Raw genomic sequence first — 18,280 nt, 5'->3', positions numbered from 1 at the left:
TTTCCTGAATCCGAATTCAGTGGTTTCCAAAAATGTCCATCCCTATGTCATTTTAGGAAATCCTACTCCCTTACTCTTATTTAAGAAGTCCAACTTCTTTATTCATTAAATTTAACTCTTTAAATTTAACTATCTCAACGGGGATTAAAACTCCATTACACTGTGTGACCCTCAATGGTTCAGGGATACAGCTAGCCGTGGGCTCACAACTCCTTGTGACTCGGAACAACACTTTCCGACTTGCCCAACGAATCATGGTAAAGCGCCTAGCAACATCGCCCCATGATTCCCTAGGTATCACTGATAGTGCCTACAAGAACCAGTAGATTTTGGTTAGCGTACAGTACGGTCCCTTCATCCATATATCCCGATCGAATCAACAACCATTGGTATATCGAGAGTCGCTCAAGATTCGATAACTATGCAATACATCTTGAAGATCAAATTAGTGACATCGCATGTGCTACTAAGAAACCATTTCTTAAATCACATCAAGTACTCTGGCCAGAGATTCGTCACACTAATATCTCCTCAGATCGCATAGGATATCCACACTCGTAAGTATGTGGTGAATCCTTGACAACAATGCATCGACTCCTATATGTGTTGTAACTGTACCCAATCCCGACACCTGATGACCCCCATAGAGTCGGTAAACGAGTCAAAGCACAGTACTAGCATATAGAGTCTCCATGATGTTTCAAGTAGTAAGGACTAATGGTGTACAACCAAAACCGCGGACTTTATCCACTCGATAAGTGATAACCACTTGGAAAGTCCGGATAGGGTAGTTCGATTATTCATCCTATGAATATCCATTTGCATGCTTCGAACATCTCCATGTTCCCTACCAATGAAACGTGGTACTCCGCATCGCAAATGCTAGTCTCAAACTCGAGCGATCCTTATCCTTATTATCGGACGGCTCAATCGACTAGGAACAGTTTAGAATATACAGTGACTATAAGATGTATTTCATGATAGAAATCCCCATGTTCTACCACATCTTACATACACTATAGTATATTCAAGGTCTTTATCAAAACAACAATAGTATATCATAATATAACAATATGAAGAAAGATAAAGTCATTGCCATTAATAAAAGTGTAAATTACATTAAACAAAAGATCGTTTGTACAAAGAGTCATCAAAGCCCATAGCCACAAGTTGGCTCACTGGGCACCCACTCTTTCACAGATAACAGAGACAAACCGGGCCCTGGTATGTAGCACGATGTGCCGTCGCTTCAGGAGGTGGCTCCCATACCATAATACCAATGGATATGCCGGACCCAAATCGATGGAAGTCCAACCACTAACAGGATAGGGAAAAACCCTACTAACAGACATCTCGAAGAAGATAGCTCAGTATGCAAATGAATGCAGCATAAATCAATGACATATAAACCATGTAGTCACATAATACATGCATACTCAGTCAGGATATCTCGAACAGTACTTTCGTACCTCAAATCAGTGCAAGCTATACCAACTCTAGGTCCACGCCTATAGTCTGCTCTACACTGCCAAATGATACTACTATCATTATAGTGCTCTAAAAGCCTTAACTAAGCTATTGCATACTCCTAAATATTTATAGGAAGCAAAAGCTATACCTTCGTCTGTCGTTAGCCCTTTGATGTCGAGTGCCTCAAAACTAGGCCACAGCTCCGCTACGACGCCTGGATCGCTATGCCACTTCCGGATTCCCCACGGGACGCCTAGAATTCCCTAGATCTGAGTTATAAGGCTAAGGAATTGAGAGAGAAGAGAGGAATTGGTGCACTCAAATGTGAGCTCGGCACCCCTATTTATAGACGAAGATCGGAACCTCCGTTCCTCGATCGGAACGTCCGATCCCGACATCGGAGCTTCCGATCTCGCTTATCTACCACGTGCCAAAATCTCACTGGTTGACTTCGGATAGAGGTGATCGGAACTTCCGATCCTGATCGGAGTTTCCGATCCTGCCACACGTCATGCCTGACGTAATTCGATCGGAGCTTCCGATCGCTTCTTCGGAGCTTCCGAACTCACCTTTGGAGCTTCCGATCCTGCCTTCGGAGCTTCCGAACCCTTCCCAAGTAATTATGACTAATTCCTTAATCACTGATTTTGGTTACGGGCTACTACATGATATGTTGAATGATGAAAATTATGATGAAATGAAAAGATGATGAGACATGAATGAATGATGTTAAGATGAAGCATGATATGATATGTTGATGCATGAAAATATTTTGATGTATTATGTGTCTTTGTGGTGGCAATACGAGACTGGTACTCCGGTTTGGGCTCCGGAGGGACCTTTCCAAATATGGCTCAATGTACGGGTTAGGTACTCTGGGATGAGCTCCGGAGGGGCCTCCGAAAATGAATGAAAGAATTTTATGAGGCGTAATGCCATATGGCTCAATGTACAGGTTAGGTACTCCGGGATGAGCTCCGTAGGGGCCTCCGAAAAGAAAGAAAATGCTTGTTGATCAACAGGAACTACGAATGTGCCCATTATGAAGGTTGCCAAAATTTCACATAATTCATCACCCAAAATGATAAGTTTTTATGTTATGTTCATGGTTTATGTTCATGGATAAATGTATGTTCAAGTTGCATGATTTACATTAGATATTAAGTGCAAATGTTTATTTAAGAATGAAATGGTAAAGTTTTGAGAATATGCATGAAGTCTATTTTCAAGATTTAAAGTTAAGTAAGTTGATGTCCATGTTTAAGTTCCTTTCATCTTTTAAGAGTTTTGAAGTTCATGTTCAAGATTTTAAGTTTAAAGTTCCATAATATTTACGTTAAAGTTCTTCAAGTTCAAGGTATCATGTTATGAATGTTCAAGTCATTTTGAGTTAAAAATATTTTAAAGCTATTACGTTATCAATATGCATGTTTTTAATCTTGCTGAGTCATTAGACTCACTATACTTGAATGGTGCAGTTGGATTAGAAAATTCGATTTAAAAGCTTTGGTAGCACGGCTGAAGAGCCCAAGAGGCGAATACATTGCATGACACGACAGTTCAGAAGTTCTGATGTATTTAAAGCAGAAAGATTTAATTATATTTATTTATGTCATGTTGTTATAATATTTTATGTACGATGTTTAAGAGTAATGATTTAATTTATTTAAATTGTAAATCTTTTAAAGATGAGTTTTGAGGATTTCAAATGGTTCGTCTTTTAAATATTCATTTCAGTTTGATAGTTGTTAAGTGAGATCCTCAATTGCTTTCAAATATATTTTATTTATATAATGATTAATTGAACTCACATTCCCTTATCCCATTTAAGTATTAGTAGTAGGTTTTGACGTGTTGTATTTTAAAAGGTATTTGTTGTAGGATTGCATCGGTATTTCTTTGACTTCGTGAACGTTCAGTCACGAGTTTCATTGTTATAAATTTATATTTTAAACTCTTTTGGAGTTAGTGTGATGCATTCCCTGTATTATTGTAGTGACCCTTACCCGGATCACCTACTAAACAGAACTTAGGCATGCAATTAACTTAATTAAACAGATGTCAGAATAAAACTGCGGAAACCATAAACATTATACAATCCCAAGTAAAGGAATCTGTAATTAATCCAAATAATATACAACCAAATCGAATAGTTGTATAAACCCAAACAACAGTAATAAAACCTAGACGAAGCTCCAGCTGGCCAACCACTGACTAGCCCCTTCTGGATCCACCCTCCTCGTTCAATCGCAAACCTGCCCCATGGAATAGGGTGTCCAGAAAATACAGAGTACGAGACGTGAGCATAAAACGCTCTGTGAGACCTCGATTCTAAACCACTAATCCCGGATTAAACAACAATTAAGCGAACAAGAATCCAAGAGTAAAACAAGTCAAAGTTTTTTTTTTTTTTTTTTTTTTTTTAAACGCCGCGCGCCCGCGCGAGGAACCAAGCTCGCGCGCGCGCGGGCAAACAATTCCGAGGCCCAACGGAGGCCTCGCGCGCGCGCGAGGAACGCCTCGCCCGCGCGCGGAAGGCCTGGGCAGAAAATGCTCAGGCTGCAGAAAAAAAAAAGAAAGGATTCCGCGCTTGGTCCGACATGCCTTCAAATACAAATGCAATAACAGGGTGTAGGGAAACATGACATAACAAGTCATGCTTTCAGAAGGCCTAAAAACAACCAGAAGTATAAATCGATACAACAACAACATACTTCGATTTCAGATTACAATCCGAATACAAACTAATTCGAATAACAAAACATATCAAGTTCGAGTTCTAACATGCTTCAATCTTAAACTAGATAAACATGCTAATTCGACTTCTAAACCGAGTCTCACTTCTACTACTTGCCCTCGAAGCTAACCATGCCTCTTCTGACTTGTTCCTGCCCCACCTGTTGCCAAGTACACATACAAAACAAAGCAACAGCCGGATAACCGGTGAGAATGATAATCCCAGTAAAAGCAACATATCAAGTAATGAATATACAACATGCTATCAAACCACATATTCAAGTCGAAGTTAATGATATGAATGTCTTTAAAACCAGGATATCGATTCTGATAAACACGGGAGTATTGCTCTGCTTTTGGGATCCCGAGGATGAGATCACGTAACGACTCACCGACTCTCCCAATCGAGGTGGTGCCACGTATCCCACTCCTCTAGACTTTGAGCAACCATAATGAGTATGCTAGCACTAGGCGAAATACTACAACTTAGGCCACTCAATCATAGTTCCCAAACGTCTAACAAAAAGGGCGGTTCTGACCGCTGAAATCAAAGTAGGCTCAAGATGAATGCCTAACAGAAACATAAACATAAGCCACATAACAAAAACTCAATCAATCAACAATTACAAGTTCCACGTGCTAGAACAAGTATCAATGCAATATGTGATTTAAAAAGGGAAACTCGAGAACCAATAGTCCCGAGTATGCTATCCCGCTACGATGACTGCTTTTACCTTTCAATGCAGTAGCTCCAACTCTGGATAAGCTACAAAAGAGATTGTATAAACAACTACACAATCTAACAACAACAAGGCAACGTTTCAAGGAAAACTCTTTATACCGTTCTTCGTCCAATTCTCTGAAACGATCAAACAACTGCTAACTCTGGGCTTGACAACTCCAAACGAATCTGTTCAGATACAAGAGATGATTGATCAATAACCACGATCAACTTACAAGCCAAGTTCAAACTCAAAAACGGTTCAAAATCTCCAAAAACTCAAACCGACGGCATAACGGCTATAACTGAACAACCGGCAACGCAGACAGCAGTTCAATACTGATAACAACTCAATTCAATGCCCAAAACAACAATAACAAAGCAAACCCATCAATCTCAAAATCCACATTTTCGAAAATGGCTTCCAAAAATCATAACAAATCCGGACGTCGCTCTAATTCAAAACCGACAGATAATAAACGATCAGAACTCTGTCTAGAACAACATACTAGAATCTAAATCGATTCTAACAACCTCCGAAAAACAAAACATATCCGATCGGAGAAATACTTACAATATAACAGAGCTCTCACTGCAGTGATCGATAATCTGCCTTCAGAATTAATTTCTAACGGACGGATCGAGCTCGGACTGGATTTTGAAAGCTTGAAGAAGCGTTTCCCCAAGCTCCAATGGAAGAACACGATGGAAGGGAAGAAGGAGAAGCAATAGAGACTAAGTCAAACCTCTTCCAAGTGTAGATAATATATTAAACTCAATATTTGCGTTTTAGACCCTGAAAAACCCAAAATTTGCAAAAAGGACCCTGATCAAAAATCAAACCGGCTCGAGAACTCTGTAATCTCTGATTAACTCAAATAAACTCATTTAAGATAAAAACAGGGCGTTACACGCTCAGTACGAGAGTATGAGTATACATGCATGCAAAGTGAACTCCCTATAGACTCGAGGTCAAGGATCAGATAACAGAGATAGACCGGGCCCTGGTATGTAGCACGCTGTGCCGTCGCTTCAGGAGGTGGCTCCCATACCGAGATAACCGTGGATACGCCGGACCCAAATCGATGGAAGTCCATCCACTAACAGGATAGGGTACAACCCTACTAACAGACATCTCGAAAGAGATACAGCAAGATGCAAATGAATGTAGCATAATATCATGGCATATAAATCATGCAGTCACATAATACATGCATACTCAGTCAGGATATCTCGAACAGTACTTCTGTACCTCAAAAACAGTGTAAGCTCTACCAACACTAGGTCCACGCCTATAGTCTGCTCTACACTGCCAAATGATACTACTATCATTAAAGCGCTTTAAAAGCCTTAACTAAGCTGTTGCATACTCCTAAATATTTATAGGAAGCAAAAGCTATACCTTCGTCCGTCGTTAGCCCTTTGATGTCGATGCCTCCAGAACTTGGGCACAACTCCGCTACGACTACCGAACGCCTCGACGACTCCCGGATCAAGCCTAGGAAGGCTAGAACAACTCGAATAGACTAGAAAGGAGAGGGAAATACTCGGAATTGGCAATTGGAAATGAAACCTCGGCCCTCTATTTATAGACAACGATCGGAACTTCCGATCCTTGATCGGAACGTCCAAACCTCGATCGGAACGTCCGATCCTGCCATCAGAGCTTCCAAAGATCCTGATCTACCACGTGTCAAAATATCACTTGTTGATTCCGGATAGGGGTGATCGGAGCTTCCGATCCTGATCGGAGCTTCCGATCTAGCCAATCGTCATGCCTGACGTAATATGATCGGAGCTTGCGATCCTGCATCGGAGCTTCCGATCCTGTTCGAAACTTCCGAACCCACCTTTGGAGCTTCCGAACTCTATTCAAGTAATTATGATTAATCCCTCAATTACTGATTTTGGTTACGGGCTACTACATTCTCCCCCACTTAAGATATTTCATCCTCGAAATCAGATCTTAAGTACCGAATGCAATACAGAAATCAGAAACATTCTTTATTCAAATCAAACATTTACAGAGTTTGCAATTGAATACAACTTAAGAATGAAATCAAAACAACTCAGGATGGTCTTCACGCATCCTGTCCTCAAGCTCCCAAGTAGCTTCCTCAGTGCCTCGGCGCTGCCACTGAACCAAAACCAAAGGAATGACTTTGTTTCGTAGAACCTTATCCTTATAATCCAGGATACGAATAGGTTTCTCAACATAAGTCAAATCCTTGTTCACCTGAACCTCAGACCACTGCAGAATATGAGATTCATCCGCCACATACCGTCGCAACAGAGATACGTGGAACACGTCATGAATACTGGATAGATGCGGTGGCAAAGCTAGTCGATAAGCCAAATCACCAATGCTCTCCAAGATCTCAAACGGACCGATAAACCTGGGAGACAACTTGCCCTTAAGGCCAAATCTGAGAATCTTGCGGAAAGGTGACACTCTCAGAAACACTTTCTCCCCAACATCGAACTGCAAAGGCCTACGCTTGATATTAGCATAGCTGGCCTGACGATCCTGTGCAGTCTTAATCCGTTTCTTGATTTGATCAACAATGTCTATCGCCTGCTGGATAAACTCCGGTCCCTCAGCCTGTCTCTCCCCCACTTCTTCCCAGAAGAGTGGAGTACGACAACGTCGCCCGTACAACGCCTCAAAAGGTGCCATCCCAATACTAGTATGATAGCTGTTGTTGTACGCGAACTCGATCAACGACAAATGATCCTGCCAGGCTGAACCAAAATCCATGACGCACGCTCTAAGCATATCCTCCAAAGTACGGATAGTGCGCTCTGACTGACCATCAGTCTTCGGATGATAGGCAGTACTCAAACTGAGAGTAGTACCCATCGCACGCTGAACACTCCCCCAGAATCTAGAAGTGAACCTGGAGTCCCGATCGCTGACAATGCTCACAGGCACTCCATGAAGTCGAACAATCTCCTGAATGTACAACCGAGCCATACGATCCACATTGTACTCTCGGCTATAGGCAATGAAATGCGCTGACTTGGTGAGTCGGTCCACCACAACCCAGATAGCATCACAGTTCCTCGGAGATACCGACAGATGGGTCACAAAATCCATTGTGATAAACTCCCATTTCCATTCAGGAATAGGCAGACTGTGAAGCAATCCTCCAGGTCGTCGGTGCTCTGCCTTGACCTGTTGACACACCAATCATCTCGAAACAAACTGATAAACACTGCGTTTCATTCCCTTCTACCAGAAACGAGTACGTAGATCCTTGTACATCTTATTGCTTCCAGGATGAATACTCAACTTAGTGCGATGTGCCTGAGACAAAATCTCTTCTCGCAACTCTTCATCCTGCGGAATCACAAGCCTACCAGACAAACACAGATAACCATCTGACTGATAATGAAATCCAGACGAGCTACCCTCGTTAGCTAGACGAGCTAAATGTTGAGTCTTCGAATCAGTCATCTGAGCATCTCGGATCCGCGAATACAAAACTGGCTCAGATAATATCGCAAACATCTGGATACTCTGCATAACTTTCTTATGCTTGAAGGTATAACCTGAAGTACAACAGTCACTGATCGCACTAGACATCGAACAAGTCTGAAGTGCGGATAGTCGCACCTTGCGACTCAAGGCGTCAGCGGTGAGATTAGTAGCTCTCGGATGGTACTTAATCTCGCAATCATAGTCCTTAAGCAAGTCCATCCAATGTCTCTGCCTCATGTTCAACTCTGCCTGAGTGAACAAATATTTGAGACTCTTATGGTCGGTGAAGATATCAAATTTCTCGCCATACAGATAATGACGCCAGATCTTCAAAGCGAACACAATGGCTGCTAACTCCAAATCGTGGACTGGATAGTTGTCCTCGTGAAGCTTCAGCTGTCTAGAAGCGTATGCGATCACATGCCCATTCTGAGTCAGAACACAACCTAAACCCTGAAGAGAAGCATCAGTGTATACCACATACCCTCTAGATCCTGACGGTAATGCCAACACCGGCGCAGAAGTCAACCGCCGTCGAAGCTCACAGAAATTTTCCTCACACTCGGAGGACCACTCGAAATCCACACCCTTGCGGGTAAGCTGCGTCAACGGTCGAGCTAACTGAGAGAAGTTCAGAATTAAGCGACGATAATACCCTGCTAGACCCAAAAAACTACGGATCTCAGCAACTGTCGTCGGACGCGACCAATTAAGTACCGCTTCAATCTTTCTTGGATCAACAGAAATCCCCTCCCTGGATATGATATGGCCAAGAAAGACCACTCTATCCATCCAGAACTCACACTTACTCAGCTTAGCGTACAACTGCTCATCCCGAAGAGTCTGCAGTACCAACCGCAAGTGAGAAACATGCTCTTCTGTATTACGCGAATACACCAAGATGTCATCGATGAAGACCACGACAAACTTGTCTAAATACTCCCTGAAGACATGGTTCATCAGATCCATGAATATAGCCGGCGCATTAGTCAAACCAAATGGCATCACTAGGAACTCGTAATGCCCATAGCGCGTACGGAATGCAGTCTTGGCTACGTCCTGATCACGAACTCTCAACTGATGATACCCAGATCTCAAGTCAATCTTGGAGTAAACTGACGTGCCCTGCAGCTGATCAAACAAGTCATCAATACGAGGCAACGGATACTTGTTCTTCACAGTGACTCGATTCAGCTGCCGATAGTCAATGCACAGCCGCATCGACCCATCCTTTTTCTTCACGAAGAGAACAGGAGCTCCACAAGGAGATACATTAGGACGAATGTACCCCTTGTACAAAAGATCCTGTAGCTGATTCTTCAACTCACACATCTCTGACGGAGCCAGATGATACGGTGCTCTAGAAATAGGTGAAGTACCCAGCATCAACTCTATGCCAAACTCGACTTCCCTAGCAGGAGGAAAACCCGGAATCTCATCAGGAAATACATCTGGAAATTCATCCACAATAGGAATTCTTTCTATCCCAATACTCTCAGCGGACAAATCAACTGCATAGATAAGGTAGCCTTCCCCGCCAGACTCTAGAGCTCGACAGGCTCTCAAAGCTGATACCAAAGGCATCGGAGGTCGCGCTCCCTTACCATAGAAAAACCAGCTCTCACTCCCCTCCGGATGAAAGCATACTAATCTTTGATAGCAGTCCACTGAAGCTCGATAAGTAGTCAACATATCTATTCCCAGAATGCAATCAAAGTCGTCCATCGCCAGGACCATGAGATTCGAAATCAAAATGTTACCCTCAAACTCTAAAGGGCAACCCATCACTAGACGCTTAGCCAAAGCAGATTGGCCCGTCGGAGTAGAAACAGACATCACTACGTCTAGTGCAATGCATGGTAACTTATGCCTCTTAACAAAACGTGCAAAAATGAAGGAATGAGATGCACCAGTGTCAATAAGTACAAGAGCAGGTATACCATAAAGCAGAAATGTACATGCGATGACTTTCTCATTCTCCTCCACAGCCTGATCATGCCTCAAGGCAAACACCTGGCCAGAAGCTCGTGGCCTCAAATGAGAACTCCCAGCAGGCTGTTCCTACGTCCTCTGCTGAACGGTAGCTTGAGAACCAGATCCTGAACCAAAACCAGAACCGCCTCCCCTAGATAGTGGACAATCCCTCCGGATATGACCAGTCTCTCCACAACGGAAACAAGCTCCAGAAGCTCTACGACACTTCTCGGATGGATGGTTCTTCCCACAGTGATCACACTTGTCCTTCTTACCGTAACAGACAACACCAGCAGAGCCAGAGGAAGAAGAAGTAGATCCAGACTTCTTGAATGTTTGGGCACAGGGACCCAAAGAACTAGCAGGCCTCGACTGAGGGAAAGACCTGTTCCGCTGAATGCTGTCCTCCACCTGGTGACAACGGCTCACCAAACCCTCGTAGGACATGTCATTGCCAACCTCCACACGGTCATGGATCTCAGGGTTAAGGCCCTGAAGGAACAGATTATACTTCATCTCTGAGCTATCAGCAATCTCAGGGCAATAGGATAGCAGATCAAAGAACCTCTGCTGATACTCATCAATAGACATGGCTCCCTGTCGCAGACTCAGTAGCTCGCCTGCCTTCGACTGACGGAGTGCAGGAGGAAAATACCGCTTTTGGAAAGCTGTGCGGAACTCGGCCCAGGTGGCCACTCCTCTTGCCGTAATAAAGGGTGCAGAATTAAACCTACACCACCTACGGGCTCGCCTATCCAGAAGATAGCCAAGGGTCTCCATCTTCTGCTCCTCGGTGCAGTGGAAAGTCTGAAAAGTCATCTCCATGCGGTCTAACCAGTTCTCCGCATCCTTCGGAGACTCACCTCCAACTAAGGGCTTAGGACCCATAGCTAAGAATCGACGCATAGTGAAACGCTCATCGTCATGATGACGATGACGCCGTTCTCGACGAGGCTCCCTGTCGGCATCACCCCAACGCCCACCAATACTGCCATGAGAACTCCGGTCGTCATGATTTGCCATCTACAAAAATACCTCATGATGAGACTAAATCCCAAGAATTCTTTTGCATGCTTTGATACCATAAATGTAGTGACCCTTACCCGGATCACCTACTAAACAGAACTTAGGCATGCAATTAACTTAATTAAATAGATGTCAGAATAAAACTGCGGAAACCATAAACATTATACAATCCCAAGTAAAGGAATCTGTAATTAATCCAAATAATATACAACCAAATCGAATAGTTGTATAAACCCAAACAACAGTAATAAAACCTAGACGAAGCTCCAGCTGGCCAACCACTGACTAGCCCCTTCTGGATCCACCCTCCTCGTCCAATCGCAAATCTGCCCCATGGAATAGGGTGTCCAGAAAATACAGAGTACGAGACATGAGAATAAAACGCTCAGTACGAGAGTATGAGTATACATGCATGCAAAGTGAACTCCCTATAGACTCGAGGTCAAGGATCAGATAATAGAGACAGACCGGGCCCTAGTATGTAGCATGCTGTGCCGTCGCTTCAGGAGGTAGCTCCCATACCGAGGTAACCGTGGATACGCCGGACCCAAATCGATGGAAGTCCATACACTAACAGGATAGGGTACAACCCTACTAACAGACATCTCGAAAGAGATACAGCAAGATGCAAATGAATGCAGCATAATATCATGGCATATAAATCATGCAGTCACATAATACATGCATACTCAGTCAGGATATCTCGAACAATACTTCCGTACCTCAAAAATAGTGTAAGCTCTACCAACTCTAGGTTCACACCTATAGTCTGCTCTACACTGCCAAATGATACTACTATCATTAAAGCGCTCTAAAAGCCTTAACTAAGCTGTTGCATACTCCTAAATATTTATAGGAAGCAAAAGCTATACCTTCGTCCGTCGTTAGCCCTTTGATATCGATGCCTCCAGAACTTGGGCACAACTCCGCTACGACTACCGAACGCCTCGACGACTCCCGGGTCAAGCCTAGGAAGGCTAGAACAACTCGAATAGACTAGAAAGGAGAGGAAAATACTCGGAATTGGCAATTGGAAATGAAACCTCGGCCCTCTATTTATAGACAACGATCGGAACTTCCGATCCTTGATCGGAACGTCCGAACCTCGATCGGAACGTCCGATCCTGCCATCGGAGCTTCCGAAGATCTTGATCTACCACGTGTCAAAATATCACTTGTTGATTCCGGATAGGGGTGATCGGAGCTTCCGATCCTGATCGGAGCTTCCGATCTAGCCAATCGTCATGCCTGACGTAATATGATCGGAGCTTCCAATCCTGCATCGGAGCTTCCGATCCTGTTCGGAACTTCCGAACCCACCTTCGGAGCTTTCGAACTCTATTCAAGTAATTATGATTAATCCCTCAATTACTGATTTTGGTTACGGGCTACTACAATTATTTGAAGTAAATAAAAATTTTATCACTCTTTTTCCGCAACTCTTTTATTAAATGTTTTAAAATACGGGACGTCTCAGTACCACTCATATTCTAGGAAACATTCTGAGCAGTTGTATACAGTTATCCCAGATATGGATACCCTGTCATTTGCATGCATCATATTTGAATGTTTACTCGTACTTTCGTATTGAGCGTAGTCGCTCACGTCCAGTCTTTCTGTGTATCTGGACACCCCATTCGACGGGATAGGTGTAGGTACAGGACTGAGCACCAGAAGTTTGGAGAGGCCAGTTACCTTTGAAGACAGCAGGATTAGCTGTAGGTTTTATTTAAGCATTATTCGATTGGGTTGTATAAATCGAATTTGTTTAACCGGTTGTATTCTGTCGGTCTGCTTTTATTTTAAGTCTTCCGCAACAATTTATTTTAAATGCATGCTTAATTATGCTCTAAATCTGATCAGGTAGTGGACCCGAGTTGGGTCGCTACATTTATTGGTATCAGAGCAGCATGCAAAGAGACTTGGGAGATAATAATGAGGCTTTTTGGGTTATTCTTGTAGGATCAATGAGACATTTAAAGAGACGATGATGAGGCATTTAGGTTGCCCGAAGACTATCACCATCGGCAGGATTTTTAAAGATTCGGCTTATGGGATTCTAACAAGTGCGGATAGGAGCGATGGATCTTGTTCGAGTTTTCGAGACTTCTACTCATGTGGATCCTATCTTTGAATCAAATATCAGATGCCAGAGGATTGGTTGGGACATACTTGATGTTCGCATCTGTATCGTCCGTACCATGATGACACTACTTTGAAGATCCTCCAATTGTAGTTGGAGAGATTTTCATAAAGACCTTCACCAAGGAATGCCTCCTGTGGCTAAGGCATGACTGGTTTTGAGCGTAAGGTCATTAAATTCATGCAAAACATGACTCTGCCTGCATGCGTGTATCGATGAGTTCGGTAGGCAAAACAGGAAACTTCATGTTCAAAATCATGAAATGAATACAAGAAGAACGCTGACGGTAGATCGTGAGCAGAAGAGGTCGGCTGACATGAACTGATGCAGAGCATAGCTGGTTAGCAAGCACGGATCATTTCTCCGGATATCTTTGCAGGAGGATGGATAGGGATATTTGGTCAAGAGTATGCTAGCATTGATGTGTGTGTCGATGAGAAACTTCATTCTCAAGAAACAAAGATTAGTACGATGATTTAAATACTGTATTGTTGTAATTGTAAATAGTATTTCAGTTGTAATGAATCATCAGACTCTGGTTGTATCATTTCGAGTTATTGATTGTACATTTTTCATTGTATTTTGAATACTGTAATTGTATTACATGGGATTGTAAAAAATAAATTGTACATAAAATTGAAGAAATGATACATGTATTATATGAAATTGTCCAGCGTTTGTGGATTTGTGTCCGACTGTAGTGATTTTGCTAATTTTGGCATGGTGTTAGTTGATTAGTGTTCAACTATTATTACTCATAGGTTTTGAATAGGCCGATTGTAACAGCTTGACTTATGGTTAGTTTTGGCGTTTTCCTAGGATTGACCTAGTTAGTCGATTGACTATGGTTAATTCTAGCGATGAGTTGATTCATCAATGGGCATGAGTTTTGTTCTAGGTTGTTTTCTTAGAATAGTAGTCCGATGACCTACATAGGTTGAGACTTTTGATCATGGGTTTTCATCAGGATTCTAGGTCGAGTATATGCCGAGGGTTGTGGAAAATGACCATGATTAGATGTGAGGAGGCGCGACCCTATGTCGACGTGCCTGGAAGCCTTTGCGCTTCAGGGGGTGGCGATGGGAAGGCTACTCAGTCTAGAGTTTTGGTAATAGTCACGACGGGGTATGACCTTGGATTAGATGTCTAGTCTGGTATCATGATTTAGATATCGTCTGACTTGTGTCAGAGATGTTCGTTTGAGTGTTCTGCTGTGAGGACCAGTCTTGGAATGATTTCCTTGACGAGTGAATCTTCTAAGCAGGTAGGTTTTTGACCTATGAGATACTGCTAGACTAGTCGATATAGTCGATAGTCGAATTTCTACCAATGATGATTGGGGATATCATCAGACTTAGTATCATATTTGATGATGCGATTGGGATTTTTTGCCATAGGGTTTATCCAGGATATAAGATTGTAGGCTTTGACCTGTAGATGGGTATTGCTCAGTGATGATAGTTTTTCGTCAGTAATGGATTATATCAAGGGCTGAGTACTGTATAGGATTATTCGAGGCGAGAGGAGAGTGTGGCCTATGCGAGAGTACCCTTGGTGGTCGTTCCAAGTGTACATCGTGGTAGGCTACCTAAGTCTTTAATTGTTGTATAGTATTAGCAAGGGTTATAATCGGGAGCGTGTCCGGATATTGTGGGAATCTTTAGGATTCATTAGTTATAATTTTGGACTTGACGAGCCGTGACGTTCATCCTGAGTGAACGAGGCAAAGGATAGTGAGTCCAGTGTTAGCGCTAAGTACCATCTGATGTTTTCAGAGGCTGAGCGTAGGATTTTACATGGGATGGGAATGATCTAGGTTGATAATTTAGTCCACCTTAATATTCGATTCCAGTGTACGAGGCAGCTGTCAGTAGTAAGGCGCGAGAGGGTGCCAATAGACTACTAATAGCTATTTCCTGGCTGTCGAGTATATGTGTGTTGAAACCAGAGCGATTGGGTATTCCAAGTGTTGGGAATAATAGACTTGTGGCAGCCAAGTCAAGACTATTGATCGAGCCACGTAGGTAGTCTGAATTGATTTCACTACCTAGCTAAGTGTGAGCCATAGTAGATCGACGAGGTCGATAGGTTGAGTCCAATCTGTGATGATTAGGACATAGCGAATCGAGAAGTACTTGGAGTAGTATTTTGTCGCTTGATGCCTGTGCTTGGTGCGGTCTCAGAGCAATTGGCGATTTAAGTATATTATGAGAATCTCTTGGTTTTCCCGAGATGGATATCTTTTGGATTTGTTGCTAATCGAAGACGATTGAAATTTGACTTGTAAGGTCAAGTTAGTTGATAACTTGACAGTAAAGTCAAGCAAGAGAATTGGTAAGTTCCCAGTATAGTGCCTTCTTGCTAATGAAAAGATAAAAATTGATCTAAGCAATTTCTTCATCTTAAGCAGTAGTGTACTAAGGTTGAGTAAGGGATGAGTCAAGTGTAACTTGGTGACCAATATCTTATGACGATTCCAAGGGATGATGTGTTCATCGGAGATCGTAGTCTTTTCAAATTCATGTCAGGGCTGATGCGTTTTAGCATGAGCATGATTTAGTGGAAATGTTGAATCTCTTGGGATTAATTGGTCATATCTCGTAAGGATAGAATTCACGATAATGGTTGTCATCAGGGACTCCGAGATGGGTTATACCAGATACAATGACTGTCAAGTTTCGAGACAGGATAGGAAGCATTTTCATATGCATGTGTACTGTGGAATGTCTTGGTAGAGCATTTTGGTGGGATCTTGCCTTAGTCTTGATGTGTGTACAGTAATTGCAAGTTTGTATAACCATTAAGGGGATGTCCAAGGATAGCTGAATCTTGTGGAGTGATTTGACTAGTATAGTGATTGAGATTCCTGTATAGTAGCTGGTAGTCGAGACGATGGAGTTCGTTGGAGAAGCGATGATTACCATTGCGGCTTATGCATGGCTATGCAGGCCAATGGTCAAGAGATGATAGTTTCCATCAGGGAAAGTTATTGAGTTATACTGAGAAACGTGAACTGTGATTCGCACTAGACATGATGGGCTGAATTCCCAGTATGTCCTGGGAAGCTTGTTTGCTTCAGGGGAGCAGGGGAAGGATAATGTGGGGACCTCGGGTTCTAATCTTTCTTCTTAATGGGCAATCGAAATAAGCAAGAAAACAATTTTTTTTTTAATATCACTACAACAAAAATTCTCAAACACAACACTTAAAAGACAACGCTTTTGGTAAAAAAATGTTGTCTTTTTTTAAATTACAATGCTTTTAATGAAAAGCGTTGTTGTTATTTTTTTAAAATTCAAAAAAGACAACGCTTTTTTTAAAAAGCGTTGTCTATAACCGTTTTTTTAAGTTCTAAGACAACGCTCTAAAAAGCGTTGTCTTTGAGCGTGTTTTTTTATATGTACTACAACACTTTTTAAAAAGTGTTGTAGATAAACCATTTTTTTTAATTTTAAAAAATAAATAAAACTTGAAATACATATGTTTTTTTGACTTAACGTAAAAACCCCAAAAATCCCCAAACCCTTCATCGCGTCCCTTTTCTCTTTAAACTTCTGAAAAATTAACCCTAAATCCCCAAGCCCTTCCATCGCGATTCCCTTTTTTTCTCTCTTTCAATTCCAATTTGACAAATCGTTAATGGCGATTTCTCCCTCTTCTTTTGCTTTTCCATCATTCATCGATTGTTTCTGTTATTGTAGTTGACGAGCTTGCGAAGACTTTGGATCTACCTTGCTCTGTTTAAACTTGGGCGACGAGGGGGAGAAAGTGGCGGCTTGCTCGATCTGTCTAAACTCATGAGGAGCTGTAGGGGCTGGATTTACGCCTTGCAAATCATGGGGAGTTGACACGGCTCAATGTATGTATTTTTATTCTAAGCAATATGGACCCATTAGTTTCTGCTAACCTTCTATTGTCATCATTCACCTGAAAACGAGTGCTCGAATTAGTTGAGCATGTGGTAGATATATGTTTCCAGTTCTAACGTTCAGCTGCATCTTTGTTTTTCCTGTCAAATTCCAAGCATCCTTCACGCATTTACTCTGTTTCTGTAAAATATTTGTGTGCTCTAAGCATTCTCATCAAAGTTAGTTGAAAATTATTCACTGTATTATTTATTTAGTTGTGTATCAGTGTACCCCCATTAGGTTTAGCCTTAGTTCATTGGAGATTTCGTTAAAAGAAGATGGCAGGTGTTCTTTCTCATTTCCACCAGTTAATTTAAAAAGTGTCATTCGAAGTATTTGTTTACATTTTATTTCATTATTTGGAGTTGACTTTACTTTCAACCTTGTTTTGCCATTGCACTGGTCATTTTCTCTCATGGTGCTGATGGATAACCCTCTGGGCTTTTTCTAGTTTTTTTTTATGCTTCGCTGCTCTTTTACTTCTATTTCTTTTTTATTTTTTCTTTTTTTGGCTGTTCTCGATCTTGATATATTTGTCTTTGTTTTATGGGTTTCTGATCTTTTGCAGATTCTATTGAAATTCTCCATTTGAAATAGGAGTTGGTTTGATTTTTTAAACTTATGTTAGAAGCATGATTTCCCAACTTTTACTGGAATAGCTTTTGGGTCTTTCAACATCTCTGGACGTTAAAATTCTAAAACTACTTCCAATGATGCATTCCAAATGGTTATGGATCAACATGCAACAGTCTGAATATATAAAGCTAGACATGGCATGAATAAAGATGTAATGAATGTGAGAATTAGTAAATATATCTCTT

Source organism: Henckelia pumila, chromosome 4, assembly GCF_033568475.1.
Source record: "Henckelia pumila isolate YLH828 chromosome 4, ASM3356847v2, whole genome shotgun sequence".
In the NCBI taxonomy this organism is placed as follows: domain Eukaryota; kingdom Viridiplantae; phylum Streptophyta; class Magnoliopsida; order Lamiales; family Gesneriaceae; genus Henckelia; species Henckelia pumila.
Note: the sequence above shows the minus strand (reverse complement) of the source record.